Raw genomic sequence first — 8791 nt, forward strand, 5'->3', positions numbered from 1 at the left:
AAACCAATACTTAACGTGATCTTGTTTATAGCTCTACCATCAATACATATGCGCCACATGCCGTCTTTCTTGGGCGTAAGAAGCACGGGCTCAAACTCTTACGAATGAATCCCTTCCACCCGCATCTTCAACTCGGCATGCTCGGTGGGGTTCATTCTGTAGTGAGGGAGACTTGGTAGGGTCGCCCCTGGGACGAGATCTATCGCATGCTGAATGTCTCGCAATCGTGGAAGCTCGTCCAGAAGGTCCTCAAGGAAGACATCCCGAAACTCCTTTAGGACTGGACAAGCCTCCTAGGGTATCCCCACAGCAACCTCAGGTGTACTCTCCCTAGCCAGTAGGCCGCACACCATAATCTCCGCCGTAGTCTTTCTCTTAAACTCCCTAGCATCTATGATGTGGAGAGACTTCAACTGAGGTGCCCTTTGACTCTTATGACCGCCTAGGGACGCAACATCTTTCACTCCTGTTGACGATTTGGGAGGGAGCGGGCTCAAGACAAACTCCTTTCTTTCATGCTTAAATACACAATTATTCGTACGCTCGAATATTATGACATCTTTGTCATAGAGCCATGACCTTCCCAAGATGATATGGCCAACATCCATCATGACCACATCACACCACAACTTGTTCTTGTATGGTCCAAAATCAATCGGAACAAGGCATCGCTGGGTCATAGGAAGGGATGTCGCATTCACCCAAGAAACTCTATATGGGTTGGGGTGAGGGACTAGCTTTAACCCCAGGCGGCTCAAAGTAACTGGGTAAACTACAGTCTCACAGCTTCCGCTGTCTATGATCACTTTGCAGCTCTTTTCTCTACACTTGGCGTAAGTGTGGAAAATGGTGGTTTTGTGCCAATCTTCACTTTCCCTCATCTAGGTCAAGGCGCACCTCACCACTCCAAGTGGGATAGTCTCCACAGTATCATCCTTGGCATCACTAGCCGGGTCAAGGGAGGGGATAATGATCTCTTTATCACCCTGGTCACCATCAACTTTATTTGTCACTTCTTCCGTGGGGTGTTCGGAAATAAAGGCAATGCATGTGCACACCCTTATTTAAACACTCGATAGCGATGTAATCCATGCCACCACATCGGTAGTACCGCCATGGCATCGCGGGCCTAATACTTGGTCCAGCCATATTATTACTTCGATTTCTGTTAACTGACTGGGTACAAGGTTGAGCTCTGGGTTGAATTCTGACATGGGGTCTCACTCCCTATGGAGCTACTCTAGGCATAGTAAGTCGAAAATCAATCCCCCACACATTGGACTAGCGCACACAGTGCTCCAGTTCCTGCACCACCTGATAAACATGTTCCAGACTGGTGACCATGTGAAGTGTGAGCTCACGCTGAAGCACAAGCCTGAGGCCCATACAGAAATGGGAGAGAACCACAGCAGGGTCCTCATCTACATCGCACATCATCATATATTCATCGAACTTGGCGATGTATTCCGTCACCGTCATGGATCATTGGCGCAAAATGTGTCTTTGATTCAACAACCTCTGCCTGTTAGAAATGAGAACATACTTCTCTCGCAACAACTCTTTCATCTCAATCCAAAAGAGAACTGACCCCTCTCCAGATCGCTCACGGCGATGCTCCACATTCCCCCAATATAGTTTTGCTTGGCCCATTAATTTCATCTTGACGAACCCAACTTGTCGTGGGTCTGGCAGACCGTGCCACTCAAAGAAGTGGTCTATGTCTGCTAACCAGTCAGAAAAAACTTTGAGGTATAATCTCCTATCAAAACTAGGGGCGTCAACCTTGATGCCCTTCATGACCTTAGAAAACAAGGTCCTTATGCTTATGATATCTCTGGGGGTGCTGACGACACACCCCATCATGGCCTTCCCATTGGGCGGGAAGAACAGGATCACGATTGTGTATGGGTGGTAATGGATACACCTCATCGTGTTTGTTGCCAGACCCACGGGCTTGGTCTGTGTCCAAACCATCCCTAGGCGGAATAAGGCCCACAACTTGGGATTGATCGACATCCCCAGTGTCGGGGGTCGCCTGAGCTCCACCTACATTGGCGGTTGGAATACCAGCCTCTAGACGTACAACTCTCTCCTCTAGACGCGTGAATTTACTATCCTGATGCGCAAACTGCTACGCGATATTATCCCTCAAAGTTCGAAACTGTTGATCCATTCTCATACTTAGGCCCTCCATAGCCTTGGTAAATTGATCGGAATCCATGGTGTAATGGAGACCGAACCCACGACCAGTGCGCCTAGGCATATACCAGGAATGACAAGTGAATAGTCCCAAATCTATGTACCAGAAATGGGTAAAAACGATGATACCAATGTAATACAACTACCCTATATGACCTAAATTTATATGGGGACTCAACAGAATATGCCCTATACGCAAAGCGGTCATACGTTAGGGGTGCACGGGGTGGCGTGCCCCTGCCTAGGGTTCGGGGCGGAGCGCCCGAAACCTAAACGATTTTTAAAATTTAGGCAAAGGCTTTCTGTAGAATTATTATTTTTTTATACTACAAAGACGAATTAACAATAAACTGACCCAGGCTAAAACTGAGCTCTGATACCAAATTTGATGTAGGGACATGTGATGACCCAACCCTAGATGCATGTATAATCAAGTTAAATAATATTCAAATAAATATACTAATTAACTAACCATTTCTAATCAAAGGGATTAAGTAAATCTTAACATAAAGATGAGGTTATTTCGTCAGGATCATGCCCCTTAGCATAAGAACACGTAAACAGTAAAGAACATCGGGATATGAGGGTATCCCAGATCTAGCATAAGTCAGTCCACAATCAAGCTTGAATCCGATTCTACTGACTAACTATCCATCTTTTCCGTTCGAAATAGAAAGAGGATATCGAGAGAGGAACGGGGTGAAGGATGAGGGGGTTTGAGATGAAGAAGGTAGAGGTCTTTTTGTCGTTAAAAGAAAATGAGGATGATTCTGACATTTTCCTGCACCTCGAAGATCTTAGAAAGAAGGAAACTTGAAATCAAGGTGGAATCCTCAACACCCAAGGGTCAATCCTGAAATCCTAATCTCTTATATAAAGAGGAATAAAAGTTATGAAATTCTATTCATTCAATAATAATGAAAATAGGGTTTCTCACAACGTATATATAAAGCTATAAAAAAAGCAAAAGTGCATTAAAGTCCCTGAAAACAAGAAAATAACCAAAAAAATAATAATAATAAAGAAAGTGAAATAAAGCCCCTGAAATAAGGAAAAGAACAAAAAAAAAAAAAAGAGGCTATCATCTAATTATAATTGAGAAACAATCTAACTCACAATGGTGGCCACCAATATCTAAGCTGCATGTACTACATTCTAGCTATCCTTGTGGGCCTTGGTGGAATGAGCTTCTTATGGTTTATATGTTGTAGTTTGATTTTTGTCTTGTTATCAATTAATTGGATCTATTTCTTGCTTATAGAATGCTTCTTTAATATATATTTGGGTAAATTTTGGTGCTTTATTGTTGTGCAAATTAACTTTTCCCATATATGGCAATATATTACTGATCTAAATTACCAAACTAACTAGAAGATTAATGTATACTTTTTTTTTTCTTTTTTTTCAGCTGGGCTATTTCAATTCCTTAATGGTTGGTCATATCAGGTAGGAATATTTATAGTTTTATATCCACCTCTCAATTTGCTTATAACTAGGAATATTTTGATTTACTCTGTTGTTTATGGCTAGGCAAGTAGGAATTTTTTATTTTTTGAAAGATGATAATTTTATTAAGAACTGGCTTAATCATAAACAATTACAACTCAAATCATGAAATAGGCAAAAAAAAAAAAAAAAAAAACATTCGCTTAATACATCTCATGGTGTAGCCATTATTGTCATGTGTGATCGCATATGTGCATATCCATATGCGATCTGGCACATATGCAATCGCATATGTTGCATATGCAAAAATATGCGATCACGTATTGGCCATGGTACATTGATTTTTTATTTTTATTTTTATTTTGCAAAAAAACAACATTTTGCCTATAAAAAGACTTCCAAATCTTCTCTATTCGTAATATTCTCACTCCAAAACTCTCTTGCAGTTCTTAATTACAAATAGTCTTAATCTCCCTTCTTGTATTTTGCTACTTCCAAGTCATCTTAATCTCTCTCTCTTACATTCCCTCTCTCTCTCGGGAGAGGGAGAGACTCGATAAGTTATGAGGAGACGTGCGCGAGTGAGATGGAGAAAGCGGTTTTCTTGAAGTGCTTGCAAGATCAGATCATCCATAAGGTGGGGCCCACCATAAAGATGCATGAAGAAATGGCCAGGCCAGTCTAATGAAAGTTAGGAGACATGATAAAATGAAAATTTTCTAAAAAGGACAAACGGTCCATATTAAACATATTTTAATAGCTGAACTGATGAGAGGACCAGTATTCTGTTCACTTGAGAATATTCAAACGATTTTTCCCATTATCCGAACAGTTTAGATCATGCGCTTGTATATCTTTGCTACATATGCAGCGAGGCTACTTCTCTATCTTACCCGCGCGAGTACCGCTTCCAATCCTATACGAGCCTCTCTCTTGGAGACTGGAGTTTTGGATCCGGCTGTTTGGTGTGGTGTGGCCCACATAAGTTTTGGCTATTACTAATTTTTCGAATCCTGTCCTTTTGTGATCTTGAAAGACTGATGGACGGAGTGGATTTTTTTAATTTCATATATGTGGCCCCACGTAACCTCCGACAACAGTAACTTCCGCGTCCCTCCAGAGAAAAGAGGAAGAATCACGGTCTTGTTTGGCACGCGAGCCGACCGTTTGCGGCCCCGGACTCACCGACGACGGTGCGGCCCTCATCTTGAGTCCCACCTTGATGTATTTATGATACATCCACTCCGTCCATCCTTTTTTCCATATCACTTTATAGCATGAGACAAAAATCTAAGAAGATCCAAATCTCAGGTAGACCATACTATAGGAAACAGTGTTGATTGAACGACTTACTGTTAAATGGCCCACAATAATGCCTCTGTAATGTTTATTTTCCATTCAACCCATTAGTAAGGTCCCATAAATATGAATGAAAGAAGAAAACAAACCTCAACTTGATCCAAAACTTTTGTGGCCCATCAATGGACAGTTACCACTGTTTCCTATTGTATGGTCGACCTGATAATTGGATGTACTTAATGTTTTAGTCCATGACCAGAAATGATATATGATATGAAAAAACAGATGTACGGCGTGAATATAATATAATACATGAAGGTGGGAACCGCACCGTACTGGGTGAGACCGGGGCCGCACCTAATCTGCTCACGCTTTTTTTTATTTTGGGTTAGCTTGTCTGTACACACCCATGTCAGTACACACACTCCATGTTAGCCACCCCGCTAGGGATCGATACCAAGACCTCAAGTGTTCAAAACGAGGGATCTCCACTCAGTCAGTCAGTTGCGCTATGGATCTGGGTGTATCTGCTCACGTTCAACGGGCCTGATTTGAGGTAGGTCTGGCCCGGATTTGAAGTTTTGGGCCGGTCGAGGAGTCAGGCCTATTCAAATATCTTATCTTTAGGCCCGAGCCCGGCCCATTTATATCTCTTCAAAGTACATGTGGCTGAGTGATCTATAAATCAGATCCGTTCATCTACTGGAACCATATACAGATAGATTATTTGTAAATAATGGCACCCATTAGACAATCTTATCCATTTGATCGGTGACCATCAAATCGATGGTGGAAACTAAAGATAATTAACTTTCAAATATTTATCTGGTTAAATTGAAAAAAAGAAGAAGAAGAAGAAGAAGAGGATGATGGGTTTAATTAATCGCCTAATAGCTTTGATTTCTGCATCTTGCGCCATCCATCCTGGGGTCGTTTGATTTTATTTTATTTTATTTTATTTTTTCACACGCTCACACTGTAGTGGGATTTCACCACCTATGGACACTCGAACCCTTGACCGGGTGTTGAAACTCCTGAGAGTCTACTAGGGGAGCAAGAGTAAGGATCCATATAGATAGTCTGGTTGCGCTGCAATGATCTGTTTCATATAGTCATATAGATAGTCTCCACGGATCATACTAACTGCTTGGCTTATCTAATATGTTGGAATTTTGAAACATAAACCATCCATCTTAACGCCCGTGGGATGTGGTCCTGATTGACGCATCACCGTCCAATTGGACCATCAAGAGATGGCTAGACCGTATTCCGATTTTCTGTTTTGTAGTTCTTTATTTTCCCAGTTCAGCACACCAAAAGTTAGTCTACAATTCCCAGTCAACACATGAGAAGTTTCTCTACAACTAAGGTGGTAGTTGACCGGGTGCTAGGCCTTGGGCTGTGTTTGTACTCATTAGCTAAGCCCATCGGTTCGGACTCAGGCCCTGCATGTGAAGCCTACTCAATTTTTTAGTCGGACCAGGTTGGGCTTGAATCATTTTGGTCCGAAGATATCCTAACATTTCTTCTTCTTTTTTGGAAATTTTATAAAAAGAAACAACTTAATAAATATGAAATTTACATTTTGATATATTTTCAATAATGCTTTTAAAAACTATCTCATTAATTGATATAATTATCATTACACTACTATCAATTGAGGACACTATGAGTTCAAATGAGTCGGGGGTTTGGGTGGGCCACATTGTGATGCTTACGTAAAATCCATCCTAACCACCCGGCGCTTCACATCATATGAAGCCAAGGGCCCAAAAATAAGCTCCACCCATTATTTAGGCGGATCACATGATTGGAAAGAGTACATATCAATGTTCATCCTCTAAACTACTTCCATTATGTGCCTAAGTTAGTCATATATGGGTATGATTTTTGGGCCAAATGTCCAATTTTTTATTTCAAATCTAATAGTTGGGGTGATTTCATATAATTATTATAGTGGGCTTGTAATTAATATATATATATATATATATATATATATATATATATATATATATATAGAGAGAGAGAGAGAGAGAGAGAGAGAGAGAGAGAGAGAGAGAGAGAGTCATGCTCACCTACGAAGGTGCGCACCTTTGCACACATGTCATGGACATCTAATCCGAATGGTCTATGTGATGTGGAATCCCATGAAACCTCAAGGGACTAATTTTCACCCTAATCTAGAATCATGGTGGGCCATAGCAAAGAGAAATGCAAATCAAAGGAGGAAACCATTTTCATTTTTCATGGCCCACCAAAGTTTTGGATCAAAGTTAAAATTTGGCCAGGGAGGTTTCATGAGGTGTTGCTTCACATGAACCGTTCAGATTTTGGAGTTATCATAAATGATGAGTTCTCAAAAAAGTTCCCACGAGTTCTGTCCGAGCTGGTGGGCAGTTGAACATTCAGAAATATATGTGTGTAATCACATGATTGGGAAGAGTATACGGATCAATGCTCATCCTCTAAAAAATTTTCATTATGTTCATAAGTTAATTATAAATGGGTATGATTTTTAGGCCACCGGTCTAATTTTTCATTTCAAATCTAATAGTTAGAGTGATTTCATATATTAGGCCTAATATGAGACTAAGTATCTAATGGTAGGATTGGACCTTATATAAATATCATGATGGTCCCCCTTAAAATTAAGAGAGGTGTCCCAAACAATTTCCTTTCTTTTAATAATCTCTTTGTACAGTTAGTTTAGGCCCACGATTAAAAAATTAGGAAACCCTATGATTCAAGCGGGCCACACCAGATAGAAGAATTGAAAGAGACGTCCACTCTTTATTTTCATAGGCCCACCGTGATGATCATATGAAATCCACTCCACCAGTAGATGTCACGTCAAAGTTTGGGTTGTAAGGCTCACCGAAGTAGCCTATCCATTTGCTTGGATGCCCACCCAGTTAACATTAAAGAAATGTAATGTATTAATGTATTATAATAATAGTTAATGAGTTGGATTTTTTAATACATTTTTAAAAAAGGTATAAGAATGTAAATTATATATTAATTATTTAGGCTTTTTTTCAAAAAGGGAGGTTTCTTGAAATACTAGAGATAGAGAGAGAGGTGGGCCCTTTGATGGCTTCATCTTTACCTACCGTTGCTTTCTAGTTTACTCATCACCATTTGCTATTATGCCTACCCAGACCCTACACGTGGCCTGAATCGACATTGCAAGATTTTGAGTCCCTACTGTGGATGGATTTGAATTACGGCCAAAAAGTCACATTGATTGTTGGCAGTGAAATAGAAATTGAAAAAAAAATAAAAAATCAACGGTCTGAATTCCATGTGTAAGAAGTCATGATCGTACCCCATGATGCGAGTTTCTTGTGTTATATTACATGCCAACATCGTCATCCGTGATTCGGACGGTCTCGATCAATTTGGAAATGCACGATGGGTACGGTGCATACGTGCGTAAGCATGATTGAGCGTAGTAGGAGAGGCTCACACGATTGACGGATTGGATGTAGTGAAAAAATCACGGCGGGCTGCACAGACCGAGTGGTAGGAGAGGCTTATTCTACAAACGATGTAGATGAACCAGCCCCAACATGTAGGAGGCCCATGTTTTGTTTTTTTTTTAAAAAAAAATTTTATTTTATTTTATTTTTTACGCACGCACACACACCCCACACACTCACGCTGGTGGAATTTCACCACCTATGGGTACTCGAACCCTTGACCGGGAGTTGAAACTCCTGAGAGTCTACCACCTGGGCAAGAGTAAGGACCCAGTAGGAGGCCTATGTTCAAAGCATCATCGAAAGTTGTCATCTTCGTGGATTCGCTCCAGAAGGAACGGTGATCCTGCCTTTATTTCTAGGGATTG

Source organism: Magnolia sinica, chromosome 15, assembly GCF_029962835.1.
Source record: "Magnolia sinica isolate HGM2019 chromosome 15, MsV1, whole genome shotgun sequence".
Classification (NCBI taxonomy): domain Eukaryota; kingdom Viridiplantae; phylum Streptophyta; class Magnoliopsida; order Magnoliales; family Magnoliaceae; genus Magnolia; species Magnolia sinica.